The following is a 17,811-nucleotide window of genomic DNA, read 5'->3' on the forward strand; positions in this document are numbered from 1 at the left end:
AGTTCGATACTCTGACATCATTCGAAAGATATTGACAAAATAAGAGGTTCGTGTCAATCTCATTGAACTCTTTCGTTATTTTTTGCTATATATGTTGCGTTACAATCAATTAAATTTGATTTTACGTGATGCTTACTATGTATAGATTATGCGTACGGTGTATATTACGATGTCTTGTGAAAAATTGATGAGGGAAAACTGATGAACCAAACCAACTTCCAATATGCACAGTTAAAATTTCTTATTATCCGAAAAAATTAGAACTGGATTCTGTAATACGAAAATGACTTAAACATTCTGAAGTCTTTATGTACGCATAAAGCATAAATAATTATAAAAAAAAATTATTATACACGACGATAAAGCTGAATGGCTTCAATAACGACCGTTGGTTGCTGAATGACGTCACAAACGGATCTAGATTCATTCTATAAGAGACTAGCAATTTTTTTCCATTTTTTTATTCTTTCTTTTGAGCATACCTACAAAAATCTACCTATAAAATTGTTTGTCTTTCTATATTCGCTGGAGCTATTATGGTTGTTATTCTGTTTTTTTAATATTATGATGACAATAAATTATGTGTGTGTCTAAAGCATGTATATATAGCTCTGTTATTCTTGCTACACAAGTTGAAATTCAAAAGATCAGTTCATGGTTATTCATAAAAAAAGGTGCGTAGCGCATGAGTAGATTTAGTTGTTCATGTAGAAATATGCAAGAAATTGTGATTTGAGAATATTTTTTTTCGTTCATTTAATTCGTAGAATAGACGAATGACCTTCATTATAGTGGAATAAAATTGAAATGGATTTGATCAATACATTTCCTTGATGAAACGCTTTGAACTCATAGTACTGAACTTGTGGAACAATAGAGTTTAAATTCCGAGACGTATGTATTAGACGGCCCCTGCTTCTGTGGAATGTTCAAAGCAACATTAAACAAAAAATGAAAATCATCTCGGTCGGCGCCCTTGTTATCGTCTAAGGCACGCTGAATTGTAAACTTTTTTAGCCAATGCCCAAATGTCTAAACTATTCTTTTGTGAAAACCTTATCTGTACACATACTCGCGAATTTTCCAACGTTTCGTTTCCGATAAACTCGGGACATATTTCTGATTTAGGAGTTTTTGTGGTCTGACATTGTTTCCACATAAATTTGGTTTATCAAATGAAAATCTAGATTCACTCTTTTAGTATTTCCTTCGTTATATACCAGCTCGTACATAAAAAAAGTTTAGTCTGCAGATATAAATCTAAAATTAATCAATAATTTTAGATTTATATCTGCAGACTAAACTTTTGTGGAAACAGCTTCTGAATCAGAGATATGCTGTGAGTGTACCAAAAAATTGCCTCAACAGCTTCTACAGTGATTTAACTTTTATAAACGGCTAATCATCTTCTATTGCCAACGACGTCAATGATGAATGATGATCTGAAGCTAGGCTTCACATATAAAACAAAAATTTATCGTGAAACTAAAGAAGTAGTAGATTTAGATTCAAACAATGATTCATCGTTATTCCTGAAATAGTAGAAGTTCAAAAGTAACAGATTTAATCATTATGCTTCTGCAGTTTATGTAAGATTAAGCACAGATATTCCTTTGACGCAAAACAAACTTGTGCTCAATCACCGTTTTGTGATACAACGAAAATAACTATAATGAGAAATGTGGACGACAACAAAGGCCAAAAACTTTCAAGTTTAGCTGTAGTGCGACTTGTTAAGTGACCATCAAAAGATCTCATTTGTGTCATAGATATCTTTGTAAATCTGTTACTTCTGTTGTTTCAAGTATCACACTAAATGATTGGTACGAAATCTTTTACTTCCTTATTTTTAACCTACGTTTTGCCATATAAGAGTTCGCTGGGCAGACGCAATCGCTTATTTTAGTCTTAGTTCTCGATAACAGATGACTATCCGTTTCTATATAATTCATTGACTAGAATTTGCATATTAAACATAAAATTAAAATCAAAATTTTCAATCAATTAGCGATCACAAATAAATTTAAAGAAAGTTTCAATGTCTACGCTTACAACTAAAAATAAAATTTATTACAAAAAATTAAATTGAAATCACTGATGTACAATAAATAAATAAGGTAATACACACATAGTACCACCACACCACACGTATGTTTTTTTCTTCTTCTCCAAAGCTTTAAAACCTGGCGGCAATTAATTTTCAGAACAAAAAATCGATTCAATCATTGGTACATTAACAACAACAACAAAAAATGAGAAGTAAGAAAATCGTGATTTTGGAGGTCAATACTCTTTTAATAACAAATTATTCATAATTTCAGGGTTAAGTTTGATTTTAACAATAATTCTTTGAATAGCGAATAACACATTGGTTTAACATTGTGTAGAAACGCGCGATGAGTATCGTTTGTAGTCTTTCACTTGATGAACAAAAGTTTAACAAAAAGTTTTTCTCAGTAGGACAGAAAAAAATGCAACTTATCAATGTCAAAAGTTAGTTTAGCATGATGAGCAATGAAGTCACATTTAATTCCAAGTAGTGGGTCTTTTCACCCCATCTATATACTTTTGCAGGAAGCGATTTCTAGAGGAAATATGGGCTAAGACGTTCCAAGGATAATATACACAAATGCGACCTTTTAAAGTTTTGCGGGGGTTTCACGTAAATCTACAGCATCTACAGTAAACGGTCAATAAGCTGAAAAGAATCAAAGATACCTTCTACATAGTAACGACCCAATCTTCTCTATTTGCTGAAAGTCTTCGAATATCAAAATCAACCATATAAGTGCAATCATATCGAGTGGTGCAGCACTGTTTCGGCGGTAGCAAGGTATATTATTGGTAAATTAAAAACCGATCTTGCAAAACTAACGAAAAGTAAATTCGGTAAATTTGTTAGGAAGTCGGTAATTTAATCGGTATATTAGGTAAATTTGGTAATTAAAATTACCAATAATATCCCCGGGTGGAAGTGAACACTGTGATTCTATTCATCAAAGTTCAACAGGTATAGTCTGGACCATTAGTTACTTAAAAATTAAACTGTACGGGAGCTTTTTCAAGAATTTTTAAGGATCAAACATTGAAGAATTTTTACGAATTTTTAAGAAATTTTTTCGAATTCCTGTTGGGTGTATCAGATTCCTTGACAATCTGAAATTCTCAATAGTTTACGTATTAGCAATGATTTATTGATTAATTTCAATATAATCTATAATATTGATGGTCACAAAAACATTTGAAGGAACTTCAAGAGCGGTCTTAATCTCTCATTATTAACCTGTTACAGAGAGCAAGCATATGACCAGTCTTCCCAGTAATATTATCGGATCTATTACTTCCGCTGATGAAAGTATTTTTAATCTGTTGATTTCAAATCTTTTACTTCATTTTTTTAACATGTATTTTACTATATGAACGACCATATTATCCAGAGCTTGCCATTATATTTGTCGTCGTTATCTATAACAGATTAATGGACGTATATGTGCCAGGTTATATCAATTTTGTCTAGTTTGAAACGTTCTGAAAAGGAGGATTTCAATACTTCGTAGAATAAAAAAAAGTTTTTGGAAATCGGTTGAGTTTTACTCAAGTTATCGTGTTAACAAAGATCAGAAAAGTTTTACATTTAACGTTTTAATCACATTTCCATATATTTTCAATCATAGTGATCGTGTTACGTATGGTGTATTTTCGGTTGTAGAACCCATGATTTACAGTCAAGTGAATAAATATTCTGAATAGTGAGCCCTGTCGTTATAATAAGTCTGTAGATCAAAAAAGCATCCGGCACGCGTATTTTGAACAGATCTCTGAAATGCAGCATAAGCTCCGTCCAATCAAATATATAAAAGAAGAGGTTACGTCTGAAATGCTCACTTAGAGTTCACTTTTCATATTGAGAAAATTAGCGTCCAATTTTTAAGTAGTCCCATCCTCGTCGATAATCAGAGCTGTGGCGACAGTATAGTTTTTGGAAAAACAGCATCGAAATGTAAAATTGTTTTCAAGTTTTTCAACAGAGTTTTTTTTAGAAAATTGATTTAGTTTTAGGCCTTTACCAGTACGATTTGTAGTTATAATGATACATGATACACATCTATCATATGGGACCCCTGCTGCCTGTCGGCTTTAGTTGGAGACGAGGTACACGATTATTAATCTGCCATTTTCACAAATTCTTAAAATATCATGAAATGTTTGGTTTGAATTGGTATGAATTGGAGATTTTCATCGAAATTTTCATAGACATTCGCTGTTATGCGTCGGCTAGCATTGTATTGATTGGGGATTTTTACATTGGAGATCAAATTGATTGTTTCAACATCATTGTTTGAACACAAATCTCGGCAATGATGTTAAGATTTCCATTCGTACACTACACACTGCATATACACATAATACAATAATTGCCTTCGAAAAGATTACAATAACCCCCTTATACAACAATCAATGTTAAACAATATATATGTGGAACAGTCTCTCCATTCGCAAATTACCATTTATTTTTTTCGTTTATAAAATATTTCATTGAGATAACCTTTACCTCCCATAAGCATTAAAAGTGCAATATTAAATCATTGTTCAATTCAATTCCAGCGCATGTATGGAAATAAATTATGCATGCCTCTTATACACCACATATTATAAACCAACCATTAACCATGTAAAAATGTAAAAGTTTTCGTTTATATTTTATATGTAGAAATATTTACAACAATATATTTATATGTACGGTGATGTACACTGTACAAGTACACCATATAAAGGTATATCTATCTATATATCTCTTTACATATATCTATATGTTCTTAAGTCACCAATGATCTTGCCATGTAATCCTTACCGCCCTTAATACCATTAACATTATTCAACTTTTCTTTTATAATTTTTTTTTTCTTCTCTTCTCTGTGTCTTGTGATTCACCGGCGATAAAATAACTCGTTTGAATGAACAATATAACGATTTTATATATCGTGATGTGTTGTTGCTTCATTACATTATTCAATATATATATGAATGCATGAAACGCACAAGGAAAATGTATATATAAAACTGAGCAGAGTTACGAACAACAACAACAACAAAAATCTTCCAATCTTCATCCCATGTACCATGTACCTCACTACATTATTATAACGAAATATTTTATTATTTTTAACCAGAGAGGAAGAAACTACAAATTTTGAAGAAAAAAATGGTTTTCAACAAGAACAGAAATGTGTCGGTGCTTATTATTTTTCATCTTTCCTCTAGTTTCCAAATATTTCAAGAAGAGAGAGAGACAAACAAAAATGTTTAGTTTATACACCTCTGGACAGACGAATCACAGTAGGGTCAAACACGAATAAAAGAAACCCTAATGGAAGGTAATATGTCTACCTGTATTTTAATTCTGTTAGACAGGTAGAAAAGAATTGATTTTTTTATGAAGAATTCTCAGTGTGTATTCAGAATTGTTTTCTTTAGGTTTCCATAGGGTAAAGCTGATGGTAAAGCTGAACACCAACTTATATCCGTTTAGAAACGTCTAGTCATCTGTTATCGATAAAGATGACAAAAATGAGTGATGACTTCTGGCATCGGTTTTTATATAGCAGAATGTATGTTAAAACAGGTGAAGTAAAAGATTTTGCACAGCAGAGCCCGAGTCAGAAGAAGTAACAGATTCATTGCTTTTTACTGTGATGACTGTCAGAATCAAAAGTCGGTCTATTCCCAAATTGATGTTGTAGAGCGTTGTCTCTTTCTATTACGTTAGGTGGATTGACAAAAATGAAAAAAAAAATCAAGATGGATCAGACCGACTTTTGTTTCTGATAGTCGTCTTCGAAACTATCAAGACGCATTACAATTGCATGTACACATTGGCCTTTATCTCAATCCACATCATCATTAATCACTTTATTATTTGAAATGAAAGAAAACGTCGAGAAGAAAAATGATTTCATAAAAAAAACCTTAACCAGAATGGGCTTCTCGTTACTTTTTGTTACCCTACACTGATTTGATCCTAGCAAGAACGTCGAATATGCATTGTTGTTCGTGCGTATACGTTTTGCTGGTATTAATTGTAGACGTTTTCCATTTAAATGAGAAATATTAAATGGCTTTCGGTAATTCATCTTTTGAAATAAATAACTTACGCTAATGATGTTTGTGAAAGAAAATTTAGACATTCGCTTGCTAGTATCTCTTTTTTGATTCCAAATTTTCTTTAATATGAATGAATTTGTAGTCTTTAAAGCCTTTTTGCGCACTCGCTTCGCTCGTATTGGCCAACTCGCATCTAGTGCGCAAAAGAACCCCATTTACTAATTACTTAGCAAAATGGCTATAATTCCCACTTCATTGCAAGATACTAATTTTTTTGGTCAAAACGAAGACCGAAATACAACCAAAGATACCGTGACCAGAGTGATCTTCTATCTAGTACAAGAAGTTCTATCTAGAAATTACGAAATCTTGTTATTCTGTTATAGGAGGTTGGTTTTTAGGTCGATGCTCCGAGTGTCAAACGATTCTTATGTCAAAATCAAAACCTACCACGTTGACACAAACTAGCAAACTCTTCTGTTTTACAGCCGTATGCAGTATCTGTTACCAACAACGACTAAAAAAATAAACGGCAAGCTCTGAGTAACGTGGTCTTATATAGCAATACGCATGTTATAACAAATGAAGTAAAAGATTTCGAAACAATGTCTTCGAAGTTGTTTGATCGATGGGAGTTGTAGACCCGATGATTGTATTGTCGATGTGTTCGTCGTCTGTGAACGGTTAATGTTGGTGTGAGCGTCTGGCTGTCGTTTTTTTTTTTGAAGTTAATTTGAAATTATAAGCAAAAATATCAAAATGGAAATTGCAAAATCGTTTTACCATTCTGAAAGGAACGTTATTGATGGTATCAAAATTCTATGGATACATCTCACGTACGTTTTGTTGTATACGATCACGTAAAAATACGAAATGGACAAGATGAAATTACAACATTTGAGAATATAAACTTTACTTTTTGTATCGAACACATGTAAAATGATATTTATGATGGTTAGTTCGTTCGCTTTTTTTTGTTCTTCTCCTTTCGTGTGTATACTCTATGGACGTATGTTAAAATTTGTGTTTAGCAAATTCATTTTTAATTTCATGATGTAATTAATGGCTCGGTATGAAGAGAAAATTTGTATATTTGTGTAGCGAAATACATTATACGACTTTAATGGTTAACAATAAATTTATGACATCAGAGATTGAAGATAATGTTGAACGTGTTATGTGGGGGATTGTATCAAGGATTGATGATGGACTTTTGAACCTTTGAACACTTAGAATTGACATGAAATCAAATGAATTTTGTGCTGATCTTGACTTTGAGAATGAGGAAAGGTGATAGTGATAAGCATTCATGAGAACTGTTTAGTAAATGCAACCTTTCTACTTACTCTAACAAAGATAGTAATATGGACCCTTGAATTAAGTTCTTTAATAGTAAGCGGCCGAACCTTTTTTAAATCAAAATCTATTACTTCATGAACTACATTTCAAATTTCCAAAATTATTTTTTTTAGATTTATTGACATCCACTACGTGTTTGAATGTTAATTAGAAACTGTTTCATGCACTTGGCAAGATTTCAACCCTTGACCTGCGGCACACCAGCAGAGAATCTTCACACTGATACTTTGAGTTTTTAAAATTTATTCCCTAAAAGTCACTCAATCGAAAGTAATTCAATTCCACACGGACCTAAAACTTTAATCTCAAATTTTTATCTGTGAAATTTCCCAGAATTTCTCTAACTTTGCCCTTATTTCAACCTTCAGTTACATTAGCAAAATTTACAGAGACCCAGTTAGATGCAGTGAAGTTTCAGCATGAATTTGCTTCAGATGATTTTCAGCTGATCCACAGCTGATTGTATGAGGAATTCAAATCAATTTATTGAATTATCATTTGATAACTAAAGCGAGAACCAATGTAAATCTAAATAATTTCTTCTGATCCTTCTCAGCGGTAAAAATAAACATTTTCCCCTTCGAAGTTAAAATTGTGGTGTTTTTACATCGAAACAATGCACCCCAAACGAAAGGTATGAAAGGAAACTCAGCGCCCCCTTAAAGCCTAATATTTTTACTGTTTTTTTTATCCACAAAATTAATTCGAAGAAGAAATATGGTGAGTCTGAAGTAGGGTAAGACTTGGAAATGAACGGGGTCCATGACTGTTGTGCTGTACCTCTGGCTGGTCGGCTTTATTACAAAAGCAATGATAAAACATCGAAATCCTTTGAATTCAAACAGAAACAACCAGCAGTCAATCAGTGTCAAGTACACGAAGACACTACGAAGATTTTCAGAACTGGTTTTTAATGACGTTAATGGCTGTTGGTCTTGAAACATTATTTATATTTCAATTGAATCCACCCACGCCAATATTATACGTTTATAAGCATAGCTAAGATGATTAAAATACCTTTCCGTTCACATACTAACTTCAGCCCTGTAAAATTGACTTTACACACAACGTCGAGCATTTTATATACATTCTACTACCTACCTACCTCCTTATACTGTACAAAAAAAGAACAACCAAAACCGAACCATAAAAAATGTTCATCACGATGATCGCAAACTAACAACATATAACATTAAATCGTTGGAGGAGATACACAAAAACCATGAGATGAAAAATTTAAGAAAAAAAAGAAGAAAAAAAAAACGAAAAGAACGTTACAGCGAAGAGTTAAAAATTCTTTTTTTTTATTTTTCATTTTATATATTTGACTTTTTATGCCCAGCAGAGAGTCTGAATACCTTAAACAAAAAACCAGTTTATCGAATTCATTTTAAATCTTCACGAAATAATAAAAAAAAAATTCATAACATCATCCACTCGAAAATATATTTTTAAATAATTCTGGTTGAAGTTCAAATATCAAATAATGAATATATTTCTCTCCATCTCCATCTCGAACGGAAAAAAAAATCTCCGGTCGTTTTTTTCCTTCTTCTTCTTCTCTAGCAATTTACTATTTTATTGAGAATCATTTCCAGCGCGCAATTTTTCTTCTTTCTACCCGTAATGATTGTGATAGGAAATCTCTTATGTTTTACGAGGTTCTAAGTCAAGCGCACATTAAAAACTAAACGATTTTAAACCGGCCGAACAATAGATCAATGTTTTATAGAGTGTTCCTTCGTTGCTATACAGAAAATAAATTAATAAATTTCTTTCTTCATGAGCCCGAACAAGCGTTCATATAAATTTTTGAAACACAACACAGAGATGTATTATATAGGCATAGACACACAACATACATCACATGATTGAAGTGTTCTACCCACTCTTGTTCATAATATATTAAAATGAATCGAGATTATGATTCTTAATGATCTAAAATAGATATGACAAGCTCTTAAGTCATTGAATCTTGTATGTTCATTCGGTTTAACCGTGAAAAGTCCATCGTTCATCGACTAGGATGACATATTACAACAGACGAGATTGAAGAATGATTTTTTTTTCCTCTTCATAATTAATGGTCTGGAACAATTGTTGCTAATGGATTTTTTTTTTCGTTTGAAAGAGAACTTTCAAATGGGAGTTTAGTTAATTTTTCTGATGTTTCAGGTATTAGATGGATTATGTAGGTATCAGTCAAATTATGAACTAACAGGTTCCGTAGCCGAATTTTAATGTTGTATTGTACGTTAAGCATAATTATGTTTCCATTTGAAATTATTTATGCAACAACGACTCAAAAGCGCTTCAACGGTTATTACTTCAAAAATAAAAAATCTCGGCCAAAACATAAATTTAGCCGAATGTCGAATAAAAAGATGAAAAAAGATTGTAAAAGGTAAAGGGAAATGCAACAAATTGACATAAATGAATTGAGTTTCGCAGAAATAAAAACAGCACTCGACCCTATTTCGTAGAATTCAGCTTTTTTATGAACTCTGTTAGTTTTGGTTTCTAGGTACACAAAACACACATCGATCGATGTTTGTAAATTTGGTTTTTTTTTAGGCTACGTTAAGTATTGATTGATAAAATTGATTGTGATCCGTTGAATCTGTTACTTCTTTTGTTTAAAAGCATCGTTTAGCGTAGAAATCTTGTACGGCGTTAGTTTTGCTAGACATTTCACTAAATAAGAAGACACTTAAACTGAGCTCATCGTTTGTTTTTGTCGTTATTGTCAATAACAAATGAGTCGTTTTCGAAGTGACAATTTTTACGAACAAGTGCGTTCATATTGCTAGAACGGTTAGTAGGTGACAGACGAAATTCCATAAAAAAATTAAAGAAAGTTATGCAATTCAGAGATGATGTTTGCCACATGAAATGTTATGTGTGCGTATTTTATCGCACTAGTGTGAAAAAAGCTATATGTTGCTGACGTCTCACTACGAATATCTCCGATATTTGATCGATTTTCTTCATTGCACAAAACGTTGTATGCAACAAGAATCGTAAGCTGGTATATTATTGCACTAGATGTCAGATTGCCAATCCGATGCGATGCCGAGGTTGGCAAGACATTGTGGTAATCTGACTGCCCTGATAAAGGGTCGTCGGCTTAGAATTTGTTAACCGGCGATTCGGGAGACGAGCAAAAGTTTACTCAATTTCAATTTTTTTGTTAAAGACAAAGTTCTTCGACCTCAAGGTGTGTCGAGTACCTCTAAAGCTTTGTTTACATTGGAATCTCCAATAAAAAGGAAACAGCCAGACCTCATTTAATGAATTTATTTCCAAAATTTTTGCATTCTAATGTAATGTCGTCGATTACTTTTTCGATGTGTTTACCATTTGTCTTAACTATGCTATAAATACATACTGTCCTCCATCGATCGTTCATTTCATGTAATAAAAGTTCCTCTTATTTGTAGAAATAATCTTACAGACGACCAAGAATCTCGTACACAAAGTCTTCCTATTAATTCTAAGAAATCTATATAAAATGGAGCAAACGATCATGAAAAAAGGCAACCTTACTGTGGAACAACAACATCATTATAGACTATAGTTCCAATTGAGCGGCATAATTAAAACAAATAACTAAATCGTACAGTGTCAAGAAAAAATTCTATTCAATTGATTGAGAGGATGACTGGAAAGAATCAATAGAATGCGCTTCAATTTTACTGAAAAACTTCTTTTGTGTTTTGTGTTTTTTTAATATACCCGATGGTAATGTGTCTGCATTTAATCCGGTTCATTTGATCGTCCTTTACGAATGGGGCACTCATCAATGCATTCACAATCATTCTGGTATCCTTACAGCTTTTCGAAAATAGTTCAGAATTTCATGAAAAATGTGTGCCTTATGTTTGGCTGAGACATTCTTTACATAGACTTTTCACAGTGAAGTCTCAATGGCTCCTTTTTCGGCCAAATGAAGAAAAAATGTAGTTCATCTTGTCCACCGCATTTTTCTTCGTTTGGTCAAAAACATGCCATCATGGATTCATGGTGAAAACTCGATTTAAAGATGTCTTGGCCAAAATTTAGTCAACAAGTTTTATTGACCCGACTAACAAACTCTGCTACAGTCAATGAAGTCTTACAACATGTTAAGACTAGTGAAGTAAAAGATTTTGTATCAGTCTGTTGAAAGATGTTCAATCCGCAGAAGTAATAGATTCAGTAATTTATACGGTGTACTGGCATATCAGTTATGAATAAGGCCTTCATCCTTTTTCTTCATATTTTGTTACGCTTCAATTTCAATAGGCGATAGTGCACATGACTACATACTACATAGGCAAGGTAGATGCAGATTTCTTTTTCATTTTTTTTATTAAGAATTTAGTCTTCATCTTAATAGAATCAAGTTTGAATGTTTTTCTTTGATTCCATCTCAACTGATGTGTATATAAATACACTGTATAACTCGTATGGACGGCAATTTTATAGCCGGGTTCGTTCTTAATCAAGAATTGACTGAATGATGAATAAAAAATTCCATGGAATGACTATTACAACTTGTTATTGATGATGTGAGATGTATGTAAAAGGAACGATAAATATATTTACTGATTGTACGCGTACGTTACATGTATGATGAGAAATATTTTACAATCACAATTACGTCATGACGTTGTACATTTTTGGTTGTTATTTCGTAGAGTACAGTTGCTGAAAAAAATACCTCCACCATAAAAGAGTGGAATGCTTTTGGTGTTTCAATTGAAATTAACCGAACAAAGCATGGCGAAGATTTGTGCGGTTATGTCTTTTCAATAGAGCAGTCTTACTAAGTGTCGGCTGTTAATAATCTTAGCTTTTTAATGATAAACATTTCAGTGGATTTTCAATGTAAACGTTCCACAGAACTACCCATCATTGTCACTCTACAATAGTTGTGACTCTACAAGAGCTGAAACTCTACAAGAGCTGAAACTTTGCAAGAGCTGTAACTCTACAAGAGCTGTAACTCTACAAGAGCTGTAACTCTACAAGAGCTGAAACTCTACAAGAACTGAAACTCTACAAGAACTGAACCTCTACAAGAACTGAACCTCTACAAGAGCTGGAACTCTACAAGAGCTGAAACTCTACAAGAGCTGAAACTCTACAAGAGCTGAAACTCTACAAGAGCTGAAACTCTACAAGAGCTGAAACTCTACAAGAGCTGAAACTCTACAAGAGCTGAAACTCTACAAGAGCTGAAACTCTACAAGAGCTGAAACTCTGCAGAGCTGAAACTCTCCAAGAGCTGAAACTCTACAAGAGCTGAAACTCTACAAGAGCTGAAACTCTCCAAGAGCTGAAACTCTACAAGAGCTGAAACTCTACAAGAGCTGAAACTCTCCAAGAGCTGAAACTCTACAAGAGCTGAAACTCTACAAGAGCTGAAACTCTACAAGAGCTGAAACTTTGCAAGAGCTGTAACTCTACAAGAGATGTAACTCTACAAGAGCTGTAACTCTACAAGAGCTGTAACTCTACAAGAGCTGTAACTCTACAAGAGCTGTAACTCTACAAGAGCTGAAACTCTACAAGAGCTGAAACTCTACAAGAGCAGAAACTCTACAAGAGCAGAAACTCTACAATAGCTGAAACTCTACAATAGCTGAAACTCTACAAGAGCTGAAACTATACATGAGAATCCATTGTACGATTTTCTGACACGAGCTTCAATTCATTTAAATTGAGACGCTTAAACTACCATTTCAAACGAATCAGAAGTCAGCGCGTAGTACTAACCTTACATTAAAATTTATGTCGTAGTCTTGATTCTTTCTAATGTGAATCAGGCCGGTGCTAGTTGCTCAAAGAAACGACATTTTTTAAGGAAAACATTTCTAAAGTTGGCTTGTCAAGTGTAAAATGCAGATCAGTTCTTATTTATATAATATGTTAAAACTTAGTCAATGCTTGCAACCGTTCAATTTATCGACACATCGACAACATATCTTCACATTTTCTACATCTCTGTGATTCTATTTGCATTAAAGTGATAGCGATTGCCGGTTTTATTTTAAAATATTCAATTAAAATTTTAATTGCCATATTTTTCTGGTTTATTGAATCGTACAATAAAAAAAGAAGCGAAAAGACGAAAACGTTGGCGTCGCTTCCATGTTCCTTCTCAACACAATCAAGCGATTCGCATTTTCGTTATATATAACGCTGAAATTACACACAGAGCGCTGAAAAGTGATTTCGGTTTTTAAAATAAGACTAAAAACGTTCACCAAAGAAAGATACTATAAAAATCTGTAAAATATATTCTCTAAAAACCAGTTCTTCAATTCTGATTGTATACCTAATCTTACAGACAACATATTTCGTGCCGCGAATAAATTGTTGTTGCCTCAAAGAATTATCCAGACTCCAGGCCGTACCGGTAATAAAAATAAAGACTAAAATAAAATACGAAAAAAAAGAGCTAAATGCAAAAAATCAACAACAAGAACATAAAAATGTGGCCATCCGCGCCAAAGCAGCAAACTAAATTGTTCCCTTTGAATCGTCTTATATCTCACATAAAAATTTCTCATCTCAACTCTTTTATTTTTTGAATTTACTTTTTTTTTGTTTTTACTTTGTCCGCAGGATACGCAAAGGCTTAGGAGGTTTTTTAGTTTCATTCAAACATTTGTTAAAAAAACGATTTTCTGTTATGGTAAAACTGTTGGTGTAGATAAAAATGGATTGACCATTGACAGGAAGATCGTAAAGTATTCAGATATCTAAGTTAATAGAGAAATACTACGACAAATAAACAAGGATCGACACAATAGATAAATAGTCTCACAAAAAAGGAAAATGTATGAGACTATCAAAACCTAAACTATTCTTGTCATATCGACAACGACTTCAGTAATGAATGACAATAAATCACTGGTCGAATCGACGATCTAATATAGCAAAACTCATGTTAACAAAAGTGAAGTACAAGATCTGAAATCAATCTATTGTCAATACTTAAGTCAAATGAAGTAGTAGATCTGATTGTAGAAATGTTGGTATGCTTGTCGTTTGTGAAAGGTTAAAAAAGATATAAATTTCAGTTGCAAAATAGTCTTAGTGAATACTCAGCCTCAAGCTTCGCACTTTAGGGTATTAGATAATCCACGAAGTGGGTCTTTACCATGGTTAGGAGGAAAGTGTGTGACCACTGACCGATTATGCTAAGGTCAGCTAAAGAAGAATCGAGTATATGCGCTTCTATCTTAAGCCATAGGTTGAAGTACCAGCATCAGCTTAAAAACAGGCTTTAAATCAGATATAAAGACGATCCGCTTTAAGCAAAAATCTAAAAAATTTACATACAGTTCCTGAGTCCCAAATGGTGTTCCTTTCGAATTAGGAAACATATTTCCGTAATAAATTAAATGTCAAAAGCAGGAAGGCGATTTAATTGTTAGTTTAATGATTCCAATTGTTTACAGTGTCCGCTTGTAAATTTCATTATCTTAGAAGTGTATAAATACAGTGTAATGAAATTTACAAGAGGACACTGTACGATTTTTGGCCTCCTAATTTTGTAAACAATTGGTGTGATATTGCCTTGTTTCAATACATTTATTCAATTGACATTGTCAGATATACTTTTCCCTGCTGCCTTTTTTTCCTTCATTTTAATGTTCAATATATGCAGACAACCAATTTTATGTTTGGTTTCGTGTGTTATAAAATGCTTCGCAGGAACTTCTACATCTTATAGGTAACACGAGATGAAAACCAGTTTCACCTTCGCGTTTTTTGGCTTTATCCGTATAACAAAAACATCGTTTTGCTTTTGCAATGCGAAAAATATTTATTTGATTTCACATAAGTATTTTATCATCCGGGCTTAATTGAAATTTCGGTTAAGCCGATACATATTCAATTAATTTGGAAAAAAAAAAGAAAATTTACACCTTGAGATGCATGACTAATGACTGTACCGTTTAGCCGACGAAAGTAAACTACAAGAATAACTGCAAAGTTCAATAAGACAAAAATATTATGATCCCTGCTTTGAAACCTTTCACTGACTGACAAGTATAAATTTATTCATTGAGTCTGTTGCTTATTTCAATCTCTCAGTTTTCACAAAATCTTTTACTTCGTTTGGTTCAACATAAAATTGTTTTCTTCAAATACGAAAAATTTTATTCAGACCCTTTGTCGAAAATAGCTTTTTTTGAGTTGTCCTGATTGTCCTAAAAGTCCATATTGCAAGTTTTCGATACGAAACTGTGCGGTCCACTAAAAAAACCGCGCCAATCTTTAACAGGCTGCATTTATATTGTGAACATAATAATTTCACTTCAAAGCTGAAGAACTCACAAAATTTAAAGAAAAACGCGGAGCTGACATAATAGCAAATTACTATCATCGATGCTAGTGGATTTGAGACTGCCAATAAGATTTGCAGGTGACATATTATGTTCAAAAAACATGCCATTTCCCATACTCCCAAATAGCCTTGAAAATGGAACACGAAACATATTGTCGTCGTAACTAAGCCACAAATGAATTAGAAATATTGATAGAAGACCAGAACTGTTTATAGATGGACTTTTTCAAACGCGTTTACGTTTTCACGGTTTCAAACTGGGCAAATTTCTTTGACCTGTGAAGATAACTCTTAAAACTTTGACATAAACTAAGTTATGATTGTTCTAGTATTTCTGGAACTACAGAACGAATTTGTGTCGCTTAGCGGATGTAGTTATTCCATATCTAATAAGTTACGACTTGGTAGTATTGTGTTATAATCTAGCCGTAGAGATAAAGGATAGAGGGACTGTGAGGGCTCTAGCATATCTGAAGAATATTTTTAATTTTCAACTGATCAACAATTTTGAGCTAGTTTATTCCTAAAATTTGGAACCAGTCATGTATTTAGGTTAGCAATCCATCAAAAACTAAGAGAGGTGGTTTACTCTGAAAGTAATACTCTCATATTAAAAGATCCATAAAAATGTTGCATTAAGCGATAGGGGTAGAGGCTTGTTTATCGCTACAAATCAGATAAAGTTATTGAATCTCTTATTGAGTATGATTGTTCTAACAATGCTAAAATGCACTTAAGACTAGAGAATAGCACTGCCTTTGGTCTTCGTTTTCGAGAGGAGAAACTGTTCAAATAAAATAAATACCGTAGTTGCTCTTGAAATAATGTTGAAAAATACCTCAGAGACAACGATGTATTCACGTCATAGACTTGAAATCTGATCATCAGATATCTTGAAAATTTCCAATGGAACAGTTGATGGGTGATAACTCGAATAACTTTGCTCGTTCAAGATCCCTAGACTTGAGGTCGGATTCAATTGTCAGCCCTAAATGAGCCCTAAACGTGAAGCTATGATTTAATTAAGTAACACATTTATATCAACAAAACGCCCATTATGACATGCTTTTTTTCTTAATCATCGAATAACTTTGGTCACTGAGCGGCTCCAAACTCTGGACCGGTTTCAATCATCAGCCCTAAATGAGCCCTAAACGATAGACTATAATTTTAGTCAGACGCTTTTTGAATATCGTTGAAAGAGCTAATATGACATGTTAGTGTTTAGAGAAAGCTGAATATCATTGGCGGGATAGCAGCCCTAAACTCAGGATTGGCTTCAATTGTCAGCCCTAAACTAGCCCCAAACGTTAATATATACTTTCAACTAGGAACACTATGAATAACATCCAAAACTGCCAATATGACATGTTTTTTCGAGAAAAAATTGAATAACTATGGTATTTGAGCAGCCCTAAACTCGGGACCGGTTTCAATCGTCAGCCCTAAACTAGCCCCAAATCATAGATTGAGTGAAATGTCAAAAACCTATTCAGTTTATGACAAAACACTTAAGTGACATGCTTGAAAACTTCAAAACGGTATAACTCACGTAAATCGACAGCCCTAAACTCGGGACCGGTTTTATTCGTCAGCCCTAAACGAGCCCTTTAAAATGAGCCATAACTCGACACAGCCCTAAATGGTGGCGGTGCCAGCGACATGTACCTGAAAAACATTGAAAAAAATTAATTTTTTTATAGAATTTATTGAAAAATATTGTTGCCATCCCGATTAATAAAATTTTAGTAAGAATCCAATTAGCATGAATCAGAATGGTTCGGATATCCTTTTAGTCTCATTCAAATTACAGCTTTTGAAATCAAGCAGACATTTTTCAGATATTCTGTTTACACTTTTGTTCTACAGAATAATAATCTACATCAATTAAAAATAAATCATGCCCGCACGTTAGTAAGGCATGACGCAAGTCCACTACCAAAAATGTTTTAACAATATTTTTTTGAGGACGGCGGAGCATATTTACAGCAACTTTTTGACTTCTC

Source organism: Bradysia coprophila, unplaced genomic scaffold (genome assembly GCF_014529535.1).
Source record: "Bradysia coprophila strain Holo2 unplaced genomic scaffold, BU_Bcop_v1 contig_324, whole genome shotgun sequence".
NCBI lineage: Eukaryota > Metazoa > Arthropoda > Insecta > Diptera > Sciaridae > Bradysia > Bradysia coprophila.